Consider the following 20,944-nt stretch of genomic DNA (forward strand, 5'->3'; position numbering starts at 1 on the left):
TCCAGCCCTGGCAGCCATTTGGGGAGTGAACCAGCAGATGGAATACCTCTCCCTCTGTCTCTCCCTCTCTTTCTCTGTAACTCTCTCTGTACCTCTCTCAAATAAATAAAAATCTTTTAAAAAAAGTGTTTAACGTAAATATTCATGTCTTCATCACTCTTCTCTATCCCCACCGTGGTAGTGTGTTTTGTGGCAGGGAACCTGTCATTCAAAGCTGCCTTGCTGCACCTGAACTGTGCAGGTGCATAATCTTAAACACACAAAAGATTGATAATAAAAATGTGCTAATTCCCTTCACTCTTCTTTCCTGCACTGAGATGTTTTTTCTTGACACATAGTTAAGTATTTTGAGCACTTACGGTGTGGTTTATCTCTCTCAACAGCAGGAAGCTTAGATATTTGCAAATTTCCTCAGCACTATTTCTGATCAGTTGGCCTTCTCTAAATACCAAACAGATCAGTTGCAGCCAATTTTATCACCTCCAGGATCATCTTGCCATTATCCATAAAACATCTGTTTGAAGACCAAAAACAAAATCCTTTGTTGTTTTATTTGCTTTTGAGAATTGGCATAGACACAGAATAAATGGCTGTTAACATTGGAGAGTTTTGAATCGCTCTTAAAATATGATCCCTGCTGTTTACAGTCCAGTTCCAAATAGTACATTTTTTTTGTTATTCTGCTTGCCTGCTATTATTTTGTCCTTCCAAGTACAGTTCTCCATTTGCAAAGTGACTTAAATAGCTTTATTGAATCTGGGTATCAGAGACAGTGCACCTGCTGCACTCTGAGCACAAGTCTGATATAGTATTTCTGAATCATTCATATCATATATTTTTGAATAATTCTTTCCATTCATGTGCTGCCTCCAATCCTTCCTTTTTTCTCTCCCTCCCTTCTTCCCTCCTCCTTTTCCTTCCTCCCTTTCCTTCCTTCCAACACTTATTGGGCATCAGCAAGTCAGGCAGTGTGCTAGATGCTGGCCAACCAATGATAGATGAACCCTTAGCCTCCATGAAGCTTATACTATTGATTTAAAATCTTTCCTTCCCATTTATTCCAAAGGTCATATGGAGAAAATACACAAGTGAAATTCGTGATAAAGCAAGCAAGCAAGGACAGCTTCCACTGAGTTGGAGAAAAAAAGTTGTCACCAACCTTTAGTGCTGCAGAGTGCTCCTCTTTTGGGGCTCTGTCTACGCCATCAGTCCTTCCTCTGGGAGGGCTTTCTTCCTCTGTTAGCATAAATAACACTTGGTGGGAGTGTTTGGATGGACATCAGTTGGGTGAGACCCACAGCAGCAGGAGAGGCCTCCTAGAAAAACTCAAGTGCCCACATTCATCTGGTGTGACTGCCTCAGGCCCCGGCTCCAGCGCTCCTGTGGAAAACCACAAAGACACAGGAAATTGGGGAAAATCAGATAAAGGCAAACCATTAAATGACACATGTACAGAAGGGAAACGGTTAAGAATTAACTCAAATTAATTTAAGGTTACAAGAGCCGGTGGTGCAACGGCTTAGTTAATAAGAAGCTAGTGTCCAAAGCTAAGGCATTTGACCCAAGTGACTAAGAGCTTCCACATTTATCAAGGGGCAGGTGGCTGGACAAAGGGACCTATCACAGAGCATGACAAATTACTGTGGGAACTAGGAACGTGACCCATACAGACTTGTTCCTATATCTATCAGCCCTCATGCGTATCTGCTCACACATCCATTCAGCAAGTACTTGTGGAGTACTGCTGTCCCAGGTGATGGTGTTGGGGATACAGCAGCAAGCGTGTTCCTATGGAGCTTAAAATTCAGCAGCATGGAAGAGGCAGGCTGAACAATCAGCTGGAAAATGGGTAGGGATTATACAAAGAAAGAGACAATGTTGAAACCCGAGTCTGCTGAGTTTGGTGTTTCTTGGAATACCAGGGCCCAGAGAACCTTCCCAGGGAAAAGCTGCTGCGTACTTCGTCATTTCCCGGGTCTGTAAGACCGTGTAATGCCCATGCACAGTTTTACAGCTTTAGGCTCACGTGCATCCACCCGTAGGTTCCAGGCCCACACTAACAAGGGGCAGAAGAGCCTTCACTAAGAACCAGCTTCTTGAATTTCTAATTTCTTCACTGTTTTTTGGTCTCTAAATATTGACTTCAGGGGCAGGCATTTGATGCAGCAGTTAGGCCTTTGCTTGGGACACCCGCATCCCATAACGGAATGCCTGGTTCAAGTGCCACTTTTTCCATTTCTGATCCAGCTCCTTGCTAATGGGCACCCTGCGAGACAGTAGGCAATGGTTTAAGTACCTTGGTCTCTGCCATCCATATGGGAGACCTGGATGAAGTTCTGGGCTCTTTTCTTCAGCATGGTCTGGCCCTGGATGTTGGGGGAGTAGACAAGTAGATAGAAGCTCTCTTTCACTCTCACTCTCATTTTCAAATAAGAAATGAAAATAAATTTTCAAAAAATTTAAAAATTGATTTCAAGTGCTTGGATTTCCCAGGCTCAGTACCTACTCAATGTCCTCTGCTTAACTGATACCCATCCATCTGCATGATCCTATTCAAATCCTTACCTTAGCTCTAAAATGTTGAAATTTGAGGTGTTACTTATTTAGCATGCCTAGACAGCTCAATAAGTAAACAGAGGTGAATAAACCCAAATGTGGGATGGTTTAAACACCTGTAGACCATGTGAGGTGTAGGTCACAAACAGCATCGACTATAAGGAACACACTTCTAGAAGACTCTCCCAGAAATAACTCACGGTATATTATGGGTTAGAGAAAGTTTAGTGTTAAAAATATGGAGCCACTTTTTTTTATTTTTTTATTTTATTTTATTTATTTATTTTTTTTTTTTTTGGACAGGCAGAGTGGACAGTGAGAGAGAGAGACAGAGAGAAAGGTCTTCCTTTTCCGTTGGTTCACCCTCCAATGGCCACCCCGGCCAGCGCGCTGTGGCCGGCGCACCGCGCTGATCCGAAGGCAGGAGCCAGGTGCTTCTCCTGGTCTCCCATGGGGTGCAGGGCCCAAGGACTTGGGCCATCCTCCACTGTACTCCCGGGCCACAGCAGAGAGCTGACCTGGAAGAGGGGCAACTGGGACAGAATCCAGCGCCCCAACCAGGACTAGAACCCGGTGTGCCCGGCGCCGCAAGGCGGAGGATTAGCCTAGTGAGCCGCGGCGCCCGCCAAGCCGCTTTATAAATAAGACCGTCTGTCAGTTTAACGAAATGGGTAAAGCATGGACAACTACTCTTGGAAGGGCAGCTGTGCTCGGAGAGTCTGGGAAAGCCGAGGATGAAGGATTTTTCACTCTGTGTCTAGTTCCGTGTAGGCTGGGAGATGACTGTCTTTCAGGGCCATGTGGAAGGCCTGGCCCACAGAAGAGACATGCGATATGATTGAACTCATTCTTCTGTTTTTTAAAAGCACATATTGTGATTTGTGCCGTATTGAAAATAAACTGGTAGATAAAACACAGTCCCTTTCCTCTTAGAGCTCACAGTCTAATGGAAATGTAGGCTGATAAATGACAAATTAGAGCGCTACAGATTAGGGTTTCTGATATCCGGCTTTTGGGGACACCAAAGCAGCATCGATCCAAAGCTTCAGGAAAGTGAGGGGACACAATCCCAAGGAAGTGATGTTTCAGTTGCGTTCTAAAGAATGAGGGCCTTCCCAAGGTTAACATGTTTTTGTCTCTACTTGGCTCTTTTTAATGGAAAAAAAATTGTTTAGAATTAGTCTACCATGAATATTTCAGCCTTCTTGGCAAATAAAGCTCTCATTGTCAACCAGTGAATTCCAGTTAATTGGAATCAGGGTGGAAATCACTTAGTTGGGCCTGAACTGGAAAACTTTTTGAATCTACACAGCCAAGGACTAAACCCTTGAGCGGAGTAGCACACAAGATAACCGAAAGACCCAGCCTGATCGGACATCCCTATTTTTCTTTACCACTTCACAGCAAGTAAATGACTCCACCCACTTTTAGGGCAGCATAAGAGGAAGCACCATATTTCCTGAACCTAAAGTCAACTGCACATAGGAGAGGCACAGGATGGCCGTCTGCACTCCAGAGCGGCACTTCCCAGTAACAGTGAGTTGGGGGCCTCCTATGGATTCTTAGGCCTTGAGGCTCCAGGGACCCTGTACCCATTGTAAGGGCTGTTATCACAAGATACCACAGATTGGGTAGCTTAAACAAACAAAACAAACAAACAAACAAACAAAAAAAAACGTTCTCAGCTCTACAGTCTGGAAGTCCAAGATTAGGGTACTGCCTAGGCTGTTTTCTCTAGGATCTTTCTTCTTGGCTTACAGATGGCCGTCTTCTTGCTAACTCTTCATACGATCTTTCCTCCATGCACCCATATCCCTAGTGTGTTTTTTATGTGTCCAAATTTTCTCTTCCAAGGAGACCTGGATTTTTAGATCAGGACACACCCTCATGGCTTCATTTTAACTTAATTACCTCTTTGATGGTTGTACCTCCAAATACAGCCATACTTGGGGATCCTGGGTGTTACTACTCCAACACGGGAATTTTCAGGGGACACCATTCAGCCCATCACAGCCCTGCTCTGCAGTTTCTTGCTGTGTCATTGCCATGTCAGTCAATGTGTGGAAAAATGCATAAACCACAGAGAAAGCCAGGGACCACAGGGCCCCCTACTTCCTAAAAGAAGGTCCACCTCAAACTAAGAGAGAACTAAGTGACGCCTCGCCTCAGGACCAGCACACGCGAGTGCATACCCCTTCTCTGCAGTGAAAGCCACCTTTCAGGCCTTCCCAGGCTTTGGGACAGCTTCCCGAGTTTTAAAAGAGACAAAAGAAGGTTCCAGCAAAGGCAGATGTGATGTCTACTTTGTCCCTTGCGATCATGAGGGAAAGAAGAAACCATGGCCACCAGAGCCTGCAGACTAAGGAGTCTTCTGAGATCTCCAGCTGCCAGCACGAAGATGAGAGGAAGTAAAAGAACTCTTCAAGGCACAGTTATTCCTTTGAAAATCAGTGTTTCCTGTTTGCTAACAAACCTCACTCTTCCCCAGGGGTCTTGCTCAATCTTCACAGGTCCAGTTTGCCAGTGGCGCTAGGTCAATTCTCTGAAAGCCAGTTGTTTCCATTTTGCATTTGTAGTCCCTGCCAGCCCCACCCGTTCCCTTCCTGTCCCTCTCATCAAGTTTCTTCAGTTGTTTCTAATCCCTCTCATTTATTCTCATTTCCCACCATCCTTCCAAGTGCCTCTTGGGTCCTCTCTTCCACCCCTAATCAATCCCAGTCCTTCCAAATCCCTCCCAGCCCCACAAATCTCAGTGTGCACAGTCCTGACCTTTAATACCTCCATTGCATCCATTCCCTTAGCTCCCCAATTACAAGGCAGGAGATGCACATCTTAATGGTGATTGCCAGATTGCCGACCACAAATGCTATACCAAGTTACACTCATACCAACACCGAACTCTATTGAAAAGGCCTCTCAGAAACACCTCCACCAACCCTATCACTATGTTTAACTATCTGACAACATGCTTTGTAAAAGTAAACATCTTACTGCTGCTTTATTTGTATTTTCTTGGTTACTAGTAATGGAAATCTCATTATATGTTATTTGGTCAATTGTATTTCTAACTCTGTGAACTGTCTTTTAATATTCTTTGCCTTTTCTTATTGATTTATATATTTAGACTTAGTATTTTATCTATGTCTCATGAATGTGTTTGTCCTAGACATCCTTTGTCTTCTAGCTGGGCTAACACAAAATGAACATTCCTTAAAATGCTATTATACAGACATAAGGTACACTGGCCAATTAAAATTTTGAAGACATGTTAAAAGCACTCCATCCAGACTGAATTGCTGAGAACTTACAAATAAGTAAGTGAAGCAAATACAGTGGTTTGAAAAACCGGTGAATTTGCTCTCAGCACATGGGTCTGCTTCTTTTACCAGTGTATCTGACTCAAATATTTCAATGTGTAAACACAGTTCTTTGTTATATATATCCATTTTTAAATTATCTTTAATTTTTAATCACATAGACAATAGAATTTATTGTAGAAAAGTGTTAACATATGAGTGCTTAAAAGAGTTGTGGAAGGCCGGCGCTGTGGCTCAATAGGCTAATCCTCCGCCTTGCGGCGCCAGCACACCGGGTTCTGTCCTGGTCAGGGCGCCGGATTCTGCCCCGGTTGCCCCTCTTCCAGGCCAGCTCTCTGCTGTGGCCAGGGAGTACAGTGGAGGATGGCCCAAGTGCTTGGGCCCTGCACCTGCATGGGAGACCAGGAGAAGCACCTGGCTCCTGGCTTCGGATCAGCGCAGTGTGCCAGCCGCAGCGGCCATTGAGGGGTGAACCAACGGAAAAGGAAGTCCTTTCTCTCTGTCTCTCTCTCTCTCACTGTCCACTCTGCCTGTCAAAAAAAAAAAAAAAAAAAAAAAGGTTTGTGGAAAATGATTATTATGGAAACACAATGCATATATTTCAAATTTTTTTGTACCACAACATCTCTTAATTCCTAATTTTTCCATTACTTTGTGAAGTACCTTCATATATAGACATTCGTAGCAGACATTTTTTTTAAGATTTATTTATTTATTTGAAAGGTAGATTTGCCGGGAGGCAGAGAGAGAGAGACAGAGAGAGAGAGAGAGAAGGAGAGAAAGAGAGTCTTTCATCCGCTGGTTTATTCCCCAAATGGCTGCAAGGGCCAGAGCTGTGCCGATCTGAAGCCAGGAGCCAGAAGCTTCTTCTGGGTCTCCATGCCGGTGCAGGGGCCCAAGGACTTGGACCATCTTCTACTGCTTTTCCAGACCATAGCAGAGAGCTGGATCAAAAGTGGAGCAGCGGGAACTCGATCCCATTTGGAATACCGGCACTGCATTCGGCGGCTTTACCCAGTACACCACAGCACTGGCCCCCTGTAGCCGACATTTTGTGTGTGTGGCTACCTGATAGTCATACCCTCCTTCTTCCAGGTTGGCAAAACACAGACTTTATTCAGGTATTCACTTCTGTTTAGTTGGATCATTTCTCCAAATTCATTACCAATGAATTTCTAAGTCCATTACATTAAGAGGAATGGGGAAGGAGAGACCCAGAAATCTTACTTTCATAGCCTCAGGCTCTTCAGAGAGAAAGAGGGACCCTGGAACCACGCTGGGTGACCACACTGGGAGAGGGTCCACTCACTCACCGTGGTGTAGTGAAGCTGCCTGTGTTCTCACTGTGAGGCTCCACTTGGAAGGCACTTGTATGGATTCCTGGGAGGGTCTAAAGTGGACTCGGTGTGGCAGTGTGCATAACTGGTGAGCCGGCAACCACCGTAGACCGCTCCTCCTGGGAAAGCTTTCAGTGAGAGAATCTGGTGAATGACGTGATGTGGACAGACGCCGAGATCTTGCCTGACCCCAGAGTAGGGAAGGACTAAATCGGAAGCAGAGAAGCTCTGATTCTGGCTGGGCCAGGCCAAAGCCAGGAGCTTCATCCAGGTCTCCCATGAGGGCTGGGGCCCAAGCACTGGGGCCATCCTCCCCTGCTTTCCCAGATCCATTAGCAGGGAGCTGGATCAGAAGTGGAGCAGCCGGGACTTGAATCACTGCCCATATGGGATGCTAGTGCCGCAAGCAGAGGCTTAATCCAATAGATACACTGCAGTGCTGGCCCGCTTTTTTTTTTTTTTTTCTTTTTACTATCACACTTGCTCATCTGAAATATACTGGTTCACTAATTATTGTGTTACTATAATATGTCCACATAGTCCTTGATAATTTGCCTTTTAAGAGGTGGAGCCTAATTCCCCTGTCCTTGACCGTGGGGCTATCCGTAATGACTTGCTTCTAATGTGTAGAACTGTGTGGAATTTACAGAGCATGAATTCTTAGGGTAGATCATATAAAACATTGAGATTGCCACCAGGGCCAGCGCTGTGGCACAGTAGGTTAATCTTCCACCTGTGCGCCAGCAACCCATATGGGCACTGGTTCTAGTCCCGGCTGCTCCTCTTCCAGTCCAGCTCTCTGCTGTGGCCTGGGAAAGCAGTAGAAGATGGCTCAAGTCTTTGGGCCCCTGCACCTGTGTGGGAGACCTGGAAGAAGCTCCTGGCTCCTAGCTTCCGATCTGCGCAGCTCCAGCCGTTGCAGCCATTTGGGGAGTGAACCAACGGATAGAAGACCTCTGTTTCTCCCTCTCACTGTCTATAACTCTACCTCTCAAATAAATAAATAAAATCTTAAAAAAAAAAAAAAAAAGTGCCACTGTGCTTTCTCTCTCCAGAATTGCCTGCTCTGGGGGAGCCAGCTGTCCTGTTGTGAAGTCCTGTGAAGAGGCCCACGTGGTGAGAAATCAGGGCTTCCTGTCAGTAATCAACAAGACGTGAGACCGGCTGGTAACAGCTGCGTGAGTCAGGTGGAAGCAGATTCTCCAGCTCCAGGGCAGCACACTGCCGCAGAAACCCTAGCTAAGCTGGCCCAAACTCATGACTCACAGACACTGAAATGAATGTTGCAGTCACTATGCTTTGGGGTAATTTGTTGAACAACAAAATATCTAATATACCAAGTTATGCAGCTTTTCCAAATGCTGTTGCCTCTCATTATTCAGTATTTTTTAAAATTACATTTGCTAATAACATCATCAAACACATAAGAAAAAACTTTTAGTTTTGGGAAGTTGTCAGGGTCTTTGTAGCAGGTATGTTTTTCAGACTTCTAGTTTGAAAGCTCAATTTTCTCATTGACATCAAATTTTGATTGAAAATTTGGGGCTGGCACTGGGGCGTAGCAGGCAAAGCTGCAGCCTGCAGTGCCAGCATCCCATATGGGCGCTGGTTCGAGTCCTGGTTGCTCCACTTCCGATCCAGCTCTCTGGTATGGCCTGGGAAAGCAGTAGAAGATGGCCCAAGTCCTTGGGTCCCTGTACCCACATGAGAGACCTAGAAGAAGCTCTTGGCTCCTGGCTTCAGATCGGTGCAGCTCCGGCCACTGCAGCCAATTGGGGAGTAACCCAATGTATGGAAGACTTCTCTCTCTCTCTGCCTCTCCTTCTCTCTGTGTGTAACTCTTTCAAATAAATAAATAAATCTTAAAAAAAAAGGAAAATTTAATTGAAAGCTCAATTTTCTCATTGACATTAAATAATGTCAATGGTTTCCCTTGAAGTGGTTAACTCACTTTGTTCATTTTCTAGAAAATGTCTAGCAAATACCTAAGAGAGAGAAAGATCTTTCATCTGCTGGGTCTCTCCCCAAATGGCCACAATGACCAGGGCAGGGCTAAGCTGAAGCCAGCAGCTTCATCTGAGTCTCCCACATGAGTGCAGGGAAAAGCACTTGGGCCATCTTCCGATGCTTTCCCAGGTGCATTTGCAGGGGCCTGGATGGGAAGTGGAGCAGCCAGGACTCAAACCGGCGCTCATGTGGGAGGCCAGCGCTGCAGGCCATGGATTTAACCCACTGCGCCACAGCACCACCCCCACAAATGTTCTGATATCCTCCTCATTTCCCATTTCGTCATGCAGAATATGAAGGCTCAAAATGGAGAGACATGAACACTCTTTACAGCTTCATTCAGGACATTCTTTTTTCTTTTTCCAAGCCAAACTGTATCCAGCTTTACTAAAGATTCTTTTCATAAGCAATCATGGTATTTCAGGCAGGACATGGACAATTGTTAACAGAATACAATGACATTCAGAAAGCCACCATAAATGAAGTCTCCATCTGATGCTGTGAAAAGGGAATGTTTAGGTGCCCAGGCTGTGGTGTAGCATGTAGAGCTGCCTCCTGCAGCACCGGCATCCCATAAGGGTGCCAGTTTGAGCCCTGGCTGCTCCACTTCTGATCCAGTTCCCTGTTAATACACCTGGAAAAGCAGTGGAAGATGACCCAAGTCCTTGGGCCCTTGTACTCAGGAAGGAGACTCCCAAAAAAAGCCCCTGGTCGTTGCTGTGGCATAGCAGGTAAAGACACCACCTGCAGTGCTGGCATCCCAAATGGGCGAGACTCAGCTGCTTTACTTCTGATCCAGCTGCACCCGTGTGGGAGAACCGGAAGAAGCTCCTGGCTCCTGGCTTCGGATCAGCACAGCTCTGGCCATTGCAGCCAATTGGGGAGTGAACTAGAGGATGGAAGACCTCTCTCTCTCTCTCTGCCTCTCCTTCTCTTTCTGTGTAACTCTGACTTGCAAATAAATAAATATTTAATAAAAAAAAAAAAAAGAAAAGAAAGAAAAGCTCCTGGCTCCTGACTGGTCCAGCTCCGGCTGTTGTAGCCATTTGGGAAGTAAACCACTGGATGGAAGATTTTTCTCTGTCTCTCCACCCACCCAACTCTGACTTACAAATAAATAAATAAATCTTTTTTTTTTAAAGGGACATTTCAGAGTGAGGGCTGACATTTCACATTTAGCCTGTGTTTAACAACTTTTCCAAGCTGACCCTGACTTTCGGGAAATGAGATGAAAATAGCAGAATAATCAACCTGAAGATCCACGATCTAGCAGAGGAAGCGTTGCTCTGTTGAGGGACACCGTCTCAGTGCGTCACTGTGGAGTCCAGATTGCCTGTCATGCTGGTTGACACATTCTGGGGGTCAGGTTCCAACAAGTTTCTGGGTTTAAGGGAGTTAAGTCTATGCTGAAGGCAGACAAGGAGGAGGAAGAGGAATAAAATCAAATTTCGCTTGTCCACACAAGGTTGTATGCCATGGTGGCTATGTGTCAACGGCATGGAATCCCTCCTCCTGGGAGCCAAGAAGTCTCTCGAAACTGGAAGGGGAAGATGTTTTCCCCCACATCAATCCAGCCTCAGAGAAATTCTGTTAGTGACCTATGCCCCTTCCCCCAAAACAACAATGAAGTGTTCTGTGTGCCAACAACAGAGCTTAAAAAGAAAAAAAAAGTAAAACAAAATTCTGCATTTTTATAAAACTTGATTTAAAAAAATAGCAAACTGTACAGTTACCAGAAGTGCAGTTATCAAAAACACACGTGTCCCTTGGCGTCCCCAGCACTGCCAGCTTTCTGTGCCTGGTCTGTTTCTGGCGTCTCCACTTTCTGCAGGGTTCTTCACAACCTTGCCGACACTGGCTTTTCCCTTTTTCCCTTCGGGTTCCTTCTCTCCCTTTTTTGCGGAGCCCTTTTAGGCTTGGGCTCTTGCTTCGGAGCAGCAGATCAGACAGCAGTGCAGATCTTCTCTGGGGTTCGGGCTTCACTTGGGCCTGATCTCCTTCAGCATCCGCTTCAGCCTTTCTCTTGGGCATGGTGGTGGTGGGACACAGGCGTTGGGCGATGGGGTGCGGCAGCACATGGGCTACAGTTGATGCAGCGATCACTATCGCCCCTTCTTCTTCCAAGGACATTCTTAAGTGACACTGGCTTTCTTCCCCCCACCCCCACTTCCAAAAGTATACTGGTGAAAAATACAGTAACTGCAAATATAGTCTAGTACCACTGCACCAATTCCTGCCAAGGTGTCAGTAGTTTAACACACTATTTTAAATGACAATACAGTGACAATGCAAATAACTGTATTACTGTGAAAACAGTTAGGGCCTTGCAGACTCTCATTTCCCCGAGGCCCACTCAGGTGGGAAAGTGGGAACATGGAGCAACATGGGAGCAGTGCCAGGAACCCCTAGGAAGGCTGCACTTGGTGCACCTGTCTTATAAGACACTGAATGTCCAGGGGCGGTGCCTTCCTAGAAGAGCCTAGCCCCTACTCCTGGTGCCTCCGGTGTAGACTTTATCAGGCCCCAGAAGCTCTGCTGCACCTTGCAGTTGCCCTGGTTTCCCTTTGATGATTGTAAGTCAACTCCTCGCTAAAGATTAACTCATTAAATTAAGGGAGTGGCACAGGGTAAGGCCAGACCAAGACCCTGAATCACAAAAACTCAGATGCCCCTCTAGCTACAGTGTCAAGGCCAGCCTCTATTCTGGAAGCTTAGCAGGTTCTCTCAGGTCCTGATCAAACAAAGTAATATCCAGTCCCACAGATCCGAGGTCCACCTCCGCCATCACAAAAGGAAACACGTGGTCCCCTGTCACTGATTAATCAAAGGCAGGCCACAAGCATCGAGGACCAACAAGAGGCCCCACACAGGCTGAACAAGCACGCTCACCTCCACCTTAATCTGTAAAATTCACTGCCTTTATCCCTCGGAGGTCTAGGAAAGGAGGAAAGCTGCCTGGCTGCTTACTGTGTGCACCACAAATAAACGCCTGCTTTCTCTCCCCATGCCAGTGTTGGTAAACAGCCAGCGGATCCAGTTCTGAGGATTCTATGGCAATTCCTCCAACCAGTTTGGGGGATGTTCTAGAATACTGGGAGCAGTTGTGGCGTGTGTAGTTCACTTAAAATGTTTACAACAAAACTAAATTGCTTATAGGTTGTATTTCTTATTAAAACACACAGCCCTGAAAAATGTGTTCACCTGCCTTAGTGATACATCTGCTGCTTCTTTTTGGGATACACTGCTCAGTGCCAAGTGGCCCCATTCCTTCCCGCCCTTGCACCTCAACTCCTCCACTTCACCCCCAGTAACTTTAGTCCAGTCCTGCCCTCCCATTTTTACCTTTTCCTGCAGCCACACCAGACTCCCTATCTCAATTCCAATCCCACAGGTTGCTCCCTGTTCTTGCAAGGTGCTCTGACCGGCCCCTGAGGGGAAAGATAGAAATAGGCTCTGCGGCCCGGACAGCACTGGCCGGAGCCTGAGTGTTCAGGTTGGGAGGGGAGAATCTGAAGAGCAGGCTGCTGAGTTCCAGCATCCAGGCATCCTGGGAAAACAGGAAAATTCTCCCTAGAAATGTTCTGACAGCCCCCGAGATTTCCCACCGAGCTACTGTCCTCGGTTGTCTCAGTGCCCACGGCCTCGCCTCCGGTGGCCTCGCAAGCAGCGGCAGAGCTGGGGACCTCACACGCAGGCAATGCACAGTGGAAATAACTGGGGGCCCAAGACCACAGGCTGGAGACCCCGGAGGTGGGCAGGAGAGCAGCCCCCTGCCGCGAACAAAGTCGGAGCGGACAGAGAGAGCGTAAGGCTGAGGCTGGCCTTGCAGGGGCACAGGACACAGCCCACACAGCTCCCAGCGAAGCGCGTTTCCACGTTTCTCTGACTCACGAACGACCCCTGGAGGCAGACACTCCGTGAAACCAGGAGCCATTTCTACCTCTTCAGAACCTGTCTCTACTGCTTGCTTGGTTCTTCCCACCCTCCGCTTTCGAATATGCAGTCAGTTCCGGGTTGGGGACGCAGAGCCTTCTGGGAAATGGAGTTCTGATTAAGAGGATTCTGGGAGTCGTAGTCTTACTTTTCCCTTTGCGCAGGCGGGCTCCCCACTGGGCTTCCCTTGCGCTTGCGCGTGACACTGCTCCGACCAGTGGCCTCTTGGGCTCTTGGTTGGGTAGGTGTTACTGGACTTGCGGGTTCTGTTTGCTTGAGGTGTCACCAATTCATCAGCCTCAAGCCAGAGCTGCACAAAGGGAAGCTTTACTCCTGTGCGGGAAGGTCTAAGTCCCTAAAAACCTGCCTCCCTGAGAAATAGTTTGCCAAGGCTTTTATAGCCTGGGTCAGGATGTAGCAAAAGAGGAAGGGGCGGGGGTCCCTTCTTGCCCTTATATGTAAGCAACATACGCCTTCAACCTTATCTGCTCGGAAAATGGCAGCAAACTCTCCCCTTAGCCAAAGAATTTAGTGGTACAATGAGGAAAGTTCAGTCTAGGTCAGCGAGAGCTGGCTCAGATTCTCGCGGGTTTGGGGTCACCGCTGTGGGGGTCCAGCGGCTCTGAGTCAGTGTTGTAGGATAAGCTGTCGGGGGCATCCTGTGAGAAACAGGCTCAGGGAAGTGCAGAGTGCTCCCGGAGGTCCCGCGGCCCCGCCTGCCTCCTTGCCCAGGTCCTACACTCTGGGTTACATGGGGAGAGGTTAAGGGGTGCACCTGGAGGGAGTGAGTGGGTCTTTCTCAAGGTCTGGCATGTACTGTGCTATGTGGTAATCTCTGAGGTGGGGACAGAGGGGCTGTGTTGTAGGACCTGAGAGATGAGGTATCTGAGGCAGAATCTTGGGGTGTGGGATAGAGTCAGACCAAGGGGTGACTCATCCAACACCTGAGGCTGGGCGAGCCCAGAGGCCCCAGGGAACAGGGCTACAATCCTTTTTGTTAAAACTAGCTGAAATTCAAAATTGAGTGTCCTGTAATTTTTTTTAATTTTTTCTTTTATTTGAAAGAATTACAGAGAGAGGTAGAGACAGAGAGAGAGGTCTTCCATCTGCTTGTTCATTCCCCAGATGGCCGCAATGGCCGGAGCTGTGCTGATCTGAAACCAGGAGCTTCTTCCGGGTCTCCCACGCGGGTGCAGGGACCCAAGGACTGGGGCCATCTTCTACTGCTTTCCCAGGCCATAGCAGGGGACTGGATCAGAAGTGGACAGCCGGGACTAGAACCGGCGCCCATATGGGAGGCCAGCGCTTCAGGCTAGGTCTTTAACCCACTGTGCCACAGCGCCAGCTGTGTGTGTGTGTGTGTGTGTGTGTGTGTGTGTGTAAATCACGTCTTTGATAAAGAGAACGAATCTCCCATCCACTGGCTCACTCCCCAAATGCCTGCAGTTGCCGGGTGGGCCAGGTTAAAAGCCAGGAGCTGGGAACCATCCAGGTCTCACAAGTGGGTGGCAGGGAACCCAAGCACATAAGCCATCGCCTGCTGCCTCCCCAGGATGTGCATTAGCAGGAGGCTGGATCGGACTTGAACCCAGCTACTGCAATCTGGGGGTGCAAGCATCCCAAGAACTGCCGTGCCAAACACCGACCAGAGGGTTACAGTCTTGAAGGAGCCGTCCGTTCCCACCAAAGAGGAGACGGGCAGCAACCCCAGGCCCTGGAAGGTCATGGTGGGTTTCAGGACAGGTGCACTGTGACTCCAGCTGCTGCTTACGATCATTCCCGTGGCTGCAGCTGGAGGGAAGAGAGGAGGGACCCGAGCGGGATGTGGCAGTGTGGATGGAGGAGGGAGGAGCTCAGCTCGGCAGCCCTTCCCTGCAGCCCCGCTGCACTGCCCCAGCCCCTCTGCCCTTTCTGCACAGCAGGGAACTGCAGCTTCAGGGAAAACCGCTCACAACCAGTGTGGGGCAAAAACATCCAACACGGCCGCTGGCTGCTTCCCTGCCGTGACCTTCAGCTAATTGCAATTGCATTATAACAAAGGCAACATGGCTAGGACGCCTACTTCCATCACGCACCTGACAGCATGACACTTCTGAGATTTCCAGAGTCAGGAAGTGGGTGGGACTCAAGCCCACCCCAAACTCTGCCCCTTAAGAATATTCAGCTAAGCCATTCTCCAGACACCAAACTCTAGGCCTCCAGATCATATAAAGGGATGCACCTGGCTCTCACGGAGTGCAGCTGTCTCTCCAGTATGGTCAAACTCCTAGAATGTGTGCCTTTGCTTTGCTTACAAATAAATCTGGCTGGGGCCAGCGCTGTGGCGCAGCAGGTTAAAGCCCTGGCCTGAAGCACCAGCACCCTGTATGGGCGCTGGTTCTAGTCCTGGCTGCTCCACTTCCAATCCAGCTCTCTGTTACGGTCTGGGAAAGCAGTAGTAGATGGCCCAAATCTTTGGGCCCCTGCACCTGCGTGGGAGACCCGGAAGAGGCTCCTGGCTCCTGGCTTTGGATTGGTGCAGCTCTGGCTGTTGTGCCCAATTGGGGAGTGAACCAGCGGATGGAAGACTTCTCTCTTCCTTTCTCTCTTGCTCTTGCTCTGCCTCTCATCTCTCTGTGTAACTCTGACTTTCAAATAAATAAATAAATAAATCTTAAAAAAAAAAAACACACACTCTTGTCCCTTGAAAGACACTGTTAAGAAAGTGAAAAGGAAAGACACTGAGTGGGAGGGAATATCTGCAGTGGACATGTGATGTGAGCTGTTTCCTTAAAATAAATAAATCAATCTGGCATCTCCGCTGACCTTTACCTACATGTCATCCTCCAGTTCTTTCTTGCATTAGAGACAAGAACCTGGACCCGGCCACCCCACACCAGATAGAGAGGTTGAGGAGGAGGGAGGAGGGCTTGAGCAGTCCCAGATTGCTGGTGTGGGGTGTGCCTCTGTCTGCAGATACTCCTCCCGCATTGGGGAATTCTTAACCCCATTCTGTCTGGAGCCGGTATAAGACATGAGGGGCCGTGGATGGGCACGCGTGTGGAAAGTCACGCGCCGAACCATTCAGCTGCCTACACTAACCCAAAGACACAACCCCCCCTCCCACTTGTGCACGACCCCCCACGGCTCTTGGTTGTACCCACCCCTGTGACACACTGGCATGTCAACACACACGGCCACGTTCACGATGACATAGTCGCCCATACGCCCTGCCCCAAGCAAGCACCCGGGGAAAGGCATCGGTCTCAGCTTACAGAGGCTGCATCGTCTACACGTGCAAGGCCCTGTGGCTTCCTTGGGCCTCTCTCTGGAAACGGCACACGTGGCTCAGCCTTTATCCTTCCTCCTTGCTCCACCCACCTGGGCTGTGGCTGTCTGACTGCTCTGCTCACCTTCCTGACTCCCTGGCCTGACAGCACGGGGTGAGACTTGGGGCTTGAATTCCAGCAACTGGGGCTTAGCCCAGGGTGCTCGCTGAGGCTCTTCCTGGAGACTGGTTCTAACCATATTTTGTGTGTGTCAGACTCTTTCGAGAATCAATGGAAACTTGAACCCTCTTCCTGGATAAGCACCCATCTTTACAGCCGTACTATTTTGAAAGAAGAAGTGAAACCCAAGTGTGGGACCTTGGTTAAGAAGCTCACTAGCACTAGATCAGACGTCAGGTTCTGGTTGCCTGCTTAGCGCTTTGGGCTGCTATTGTTGGGAACAACCAGGGGCGTCACCAAATCACCATCTCAAGCAGGAGCTGCTCAGAGGAAAGATTCATTTACATGTGAGAAGTCGGGAAGGTGGCGTCCTCTAGCTGCCTCCCAGAGAAGCCAGCTGCCAGGGCTTTTGCAGAAAGAGCTAAGGCCGTGTCCAGGCTGTAGAGAAGGAGAGCGCTTCCTGCTCACGCAACACACCTATTCCTACACTGCTCAAAACGCTGGCCCGGGGCCCGGTGTTATGGCACGGTGGGTTAAGCTGCCGCCCGCAACGCCAGCAGGTATTCCATATTGGTGCGCCGTTCCAAGTCCCAGCTGCTCGGCTTCCAACCCAGCTCCCTGCTAATGCACCTGGGAAAGCTGTAGGAGATGGCTCAGGTGCTTGGGCCCCTGCCATCCACGCGGGGGATCCTGATGGAGTTCCAGGCTCCTGACTTTTCAGCCTGGCCCGTCCTGGTGGTTAAGGCCATGTGGGGGATTGAACCAGTGGATGGAGGGTCTCTCCTTTGTCTCCCCCTGCCTGTTACTCTGCCTTTCAAATAAATGCATTAAAAAAAATCCTGACTCGGACTAGTTTTGCAACTTTCCTTGTCCATGTGGTCTGGTCCCTCTGAGAACCAAGTCAGCATCCCCTGAGAAGCAAGCTCAAGCAGTAGACTGAGAGTCGCTGCCTGTGTGCACGGCCCTAGCCTCCTGGTTACAGGGTAACCATGTACCTTGGTTTATAACCAGGAATGTCTTGCTCACCCAGTTCTGGAGGCTGGGAAGCCCAAGATCAAGGTGCCAGCAGGCTCCATGCCTGCCGAGGGCTCACGCTCTGCAGCTCTGCTCGCGGTGTCCCCACGGGGCAAGGGCGGGGAGACGCCCCGACCTTCTTTCACGGGGCCACGAATCCCACTCAAGAGGGCAGAGCCCTCCCCAAAGGCCCTGCCTCTTCTGATTTTCTCTTTATTTTAAAAATTATTTTAGAAACTTGTTTTTGTTTATCTTCAGTTATTTTAAAAGTAGAGAGAAGAGTGAAATCTTCCATTTGCTGGCTCACTCCTCAAACGCTGGCAACAGTCAGGGCTGGGCCAGACTGATGCCAGGAGCTCTATCCGGGTCTCCCATGGGTGGCATGGACCGAGCTACTGAGCCATCACCTGCTGCCTCCCAGGGCGTGCATGAGGGGGAAGCGGGCAGTGGAAGCAGAGCTGGGACTTGAACCCGGGCAGCCCCAGTATGGGACACAGGTGTCCCAAGCATCACCTTAACCACTACACCAGATACCCACCCCGAATCCCACCTCTTAATACTGCCACAGTGGATATTAGACTCCGACATAGGAATTTGGGTGGACACATTCAGACCATAGCACCCTCTCTTCAGCCTTCAAGTAGTGGCTCAAGAGGGGGAGAAAAGTAGGGTCCTGATCCCCAGAGGAGTTAGGGTGTGGGGAAGGGGCGGTCTCTTCTCCCACCCTCCTGCTTCTCTTGGTGACAGAGCCAGGCTGTGCTGGTCAGCCCTCCAGCCAGCTGGTTATTCAGTTAAGCAGTAGTGTAGGCTTGTCAGATGTTTAGTTATTTAGCGTTACTAAGTGAGTTAGAAATCCAATAGGTTCAGCAAAAAATTTGTATTTAGAAGCTTAACCAATCTGTTACTCAGGATCAATTTTTCAAATAGTGGTCCCTCAGGAACCCCAGGCAGAGGGTCAGTTTAATGGCCAGTCTGTTAATCAGGAAGCTAGCTGTTAAGTACTGAACAGCTGGTTCATCAGTGGGACCAAAGGGCAAGCGGGGCTGCGACCCGGTAGCCCTCAAGTGTGCCTAGCTTGTTAAAGCTGGAAGAGCAAGTAGGCAGGTGCAGAGATGTCAGCTCCGCCTGAGCCACCAGAGGGCGCTGCAACTCGCTGGGAAAGAGGCCTCACCAGGTGAACAGGGAAAAAGGGAGACTCAGAACAAGGGCCTGGAGGAGTTGCCACCAGAGGGCGCTGTGGCATCCCTTTACATCCACGCTCTGCCAGTGCCGTGGGCTCTGCTTCAGCTTGCAGGGGTTTCTAGGTTCTGGGGGGCTTTGGAGGAAAGGCCCCTGGGAGGGCTTCCCATTTTGGGGAGCGCCTAACCACGACATGCTCGGCTCCGACCCGGGAGGAGGCAATCCGGCTGCTCACCATAAGGGCTTGCTTCTCCTGGGCACGGTAGCCAGGGGCACGCCAACCAAGGCACAGGGTGATGGGCGGGGAGAGGCGGAGAGGGGAGGGCAGAGCAGGCTCACCTGTCCACCTTGGAGGGCAGGGAGGGTGCTGTGCTGTGTGCGTTTCCCTGTGTTAGGATTCTTGTGAATCAAAGTCAATTGGCATTTTAATTATGATTAATGTGATTATGCTTTGACGGCACTAGCTCAGTTTTAAGCCTGTGCTTAGAATACCACCTGCAACAGAGCCACATGGCAGACTGACAGCGAGCTGGCTGCTGGCTAAGCCGCAATGACAACTGTGCACCAAGGCAAATGAGATCCTTTTGTTAGCAGAGGTGGGTGGAATAGGTTCTTGTCTTCGTGCAAGAGAGTTCAGACGTGAGACAGGAGGCAAGGTTTAACGGGGTAGGCATCCATCAGAACGGATGGGCACCTCTCCAGACAGAATCTGAGAGACAGCCCAGCCGTTCAGCCTGGGGAAAGAAGGCTACATGGTGTAATGGAGAGAATACAGCCAGGCGGCGGCTCAGGAAAGAGCTGAGACCCGAATGTGCAGTCTGTACTCACCCCGGGGCTCATGAGGGGGTGGGGTCCAGGTTTTCCCCGTTTCTCCTCCCCCTTCTCCCTCTTCTCCAGGCTTTGCTGGGTGTGACTTAGGTAAAATCCCCCCCTAGGTTTCACTACTCCCTGCTCAGACAGGGGATCCCATCTGACGCAGGGCAGAGGCGCTGCCCCTCGGGTGCCTGCCTTGGGGGAAGACTGGAAGGTTTTATCATCCTGTGTCATCAGGCTCAGGTTTCAGCACCATCTGCAAGGTGTCCGGGGCATAACAAATCTTCCCAGGCAGACGAATCAATTAATTCCCAGGCTTTTATTGGGATTCCGCTCCTGGGCGAGGTTCCCCGGTCCCAACAGAGCAACGGTGTGGGTGTGTGTGTGTGTGTGTGTGTGTCGCAATTCAGAGGTTGGGAGGGTTCCTTTTATAGATACAGGATGTGGGGGTTAAAGGTTGAGGCAGGTCTGATCCTCACTGGTTGACCTTCAGGCACCTGCGGGGACCTTGACAAGGACTTTTCTTCCCCGGAAGTACAGGTAGGGACTCTCCATTCCTGGAAGTATAGGCCTGCCCTCCTTGCGGATCCCAAAGCTACCAGCTGGGACCTCCTTCGGCTTCTCAAGGGGTTAAGGAGGGCCCAGATCAATGGCTTAAAGCCTTTGGTGACGCCCACGGCCAGCAGCCTTGCCGGTGGACAGGAGCTGTAAGGCAGGAAGGGTGGGCGAGCTCCTGGGGAGGGGAGGACAACGGAGGTATTTATCCAGGCAGGACTCGGGGATTTCGAGCTCTTTTCCGTCTGGCTGGGAAGAACACGAGCCCAGGGACTGGGCTGCAGCCGGTCTGCTGAGCCGGTCTCGCTGGCTCAGGACGGCGAGGAGAAAGCAATGAGTGGGAGCAGTAATGATGCCTGCTCTGTCGAGATGCCCCGTGTGCCCAGAGCGTCACAGACCGCTGAGGCCGTGCAGTGGGGCAGGGTCTGCGGGCCCCCCAGACGTAGGTAGAGTGTCCTCCGCACGCCGGCTGCCGGCATGGCTGGAAAGCCTGTCTCCAGACCGGCCGGCACCTCCTACGCTAACAGCTTCTCCTGTTGCATGTGTGTGACCTTGCAGCTTTCAATTGCACCATCAGGGTGGGTGCAATCTTCCACCCAGAGCTGAAGAGGAGGGGGCTGAGCCCCCAAGGAGACGGGCTGTCTCCAAGAGGCCCCCGCTATGTCCATGAGCCCCAAGCCAATCAACATACAGTATGTGAAACCCCCTGTCCAACGGGCATCCCCATAGAGTGACCCAATGAAAAAAACCAGTAATGCCTTAAAAACCCCGGGCACTCCCAGAAAGCCACTGTTCCGTTCCGGGA

At 49.7% G+C, this 20,944-nt stretch overlaps 1 pseudogene; it reads right to left on the bottom strand.

Annotated features, from left to right (window-relative positions):
- The window catches only part of LOC127482692 (non-histone chromosomal protein HMG-17 pseudogene), an 85,054-nt pseudogene extending 72,947 nt beyond the window's left edge, over positions 1-12,107 (bottom strand).
- Positions 12,108-20,944: the final 8,837 nt, after the last annotated feature.

This window comes from Oryctolagus cuniculus, chromosome 4 (genome assembly GCF_964237555.1).
Source record: "Oryctolagus cuniculus chromosome 4, mOryCun1.1, whole genome shotgun sequence".
Taxonomy (NCBI): domain Eukaryota; kingdom Metazoa; phylum Chordata; class Mammalia; order Lagomorpha; family Leporidae; genus Oryctolagus; species Oryctolagus cuniculus.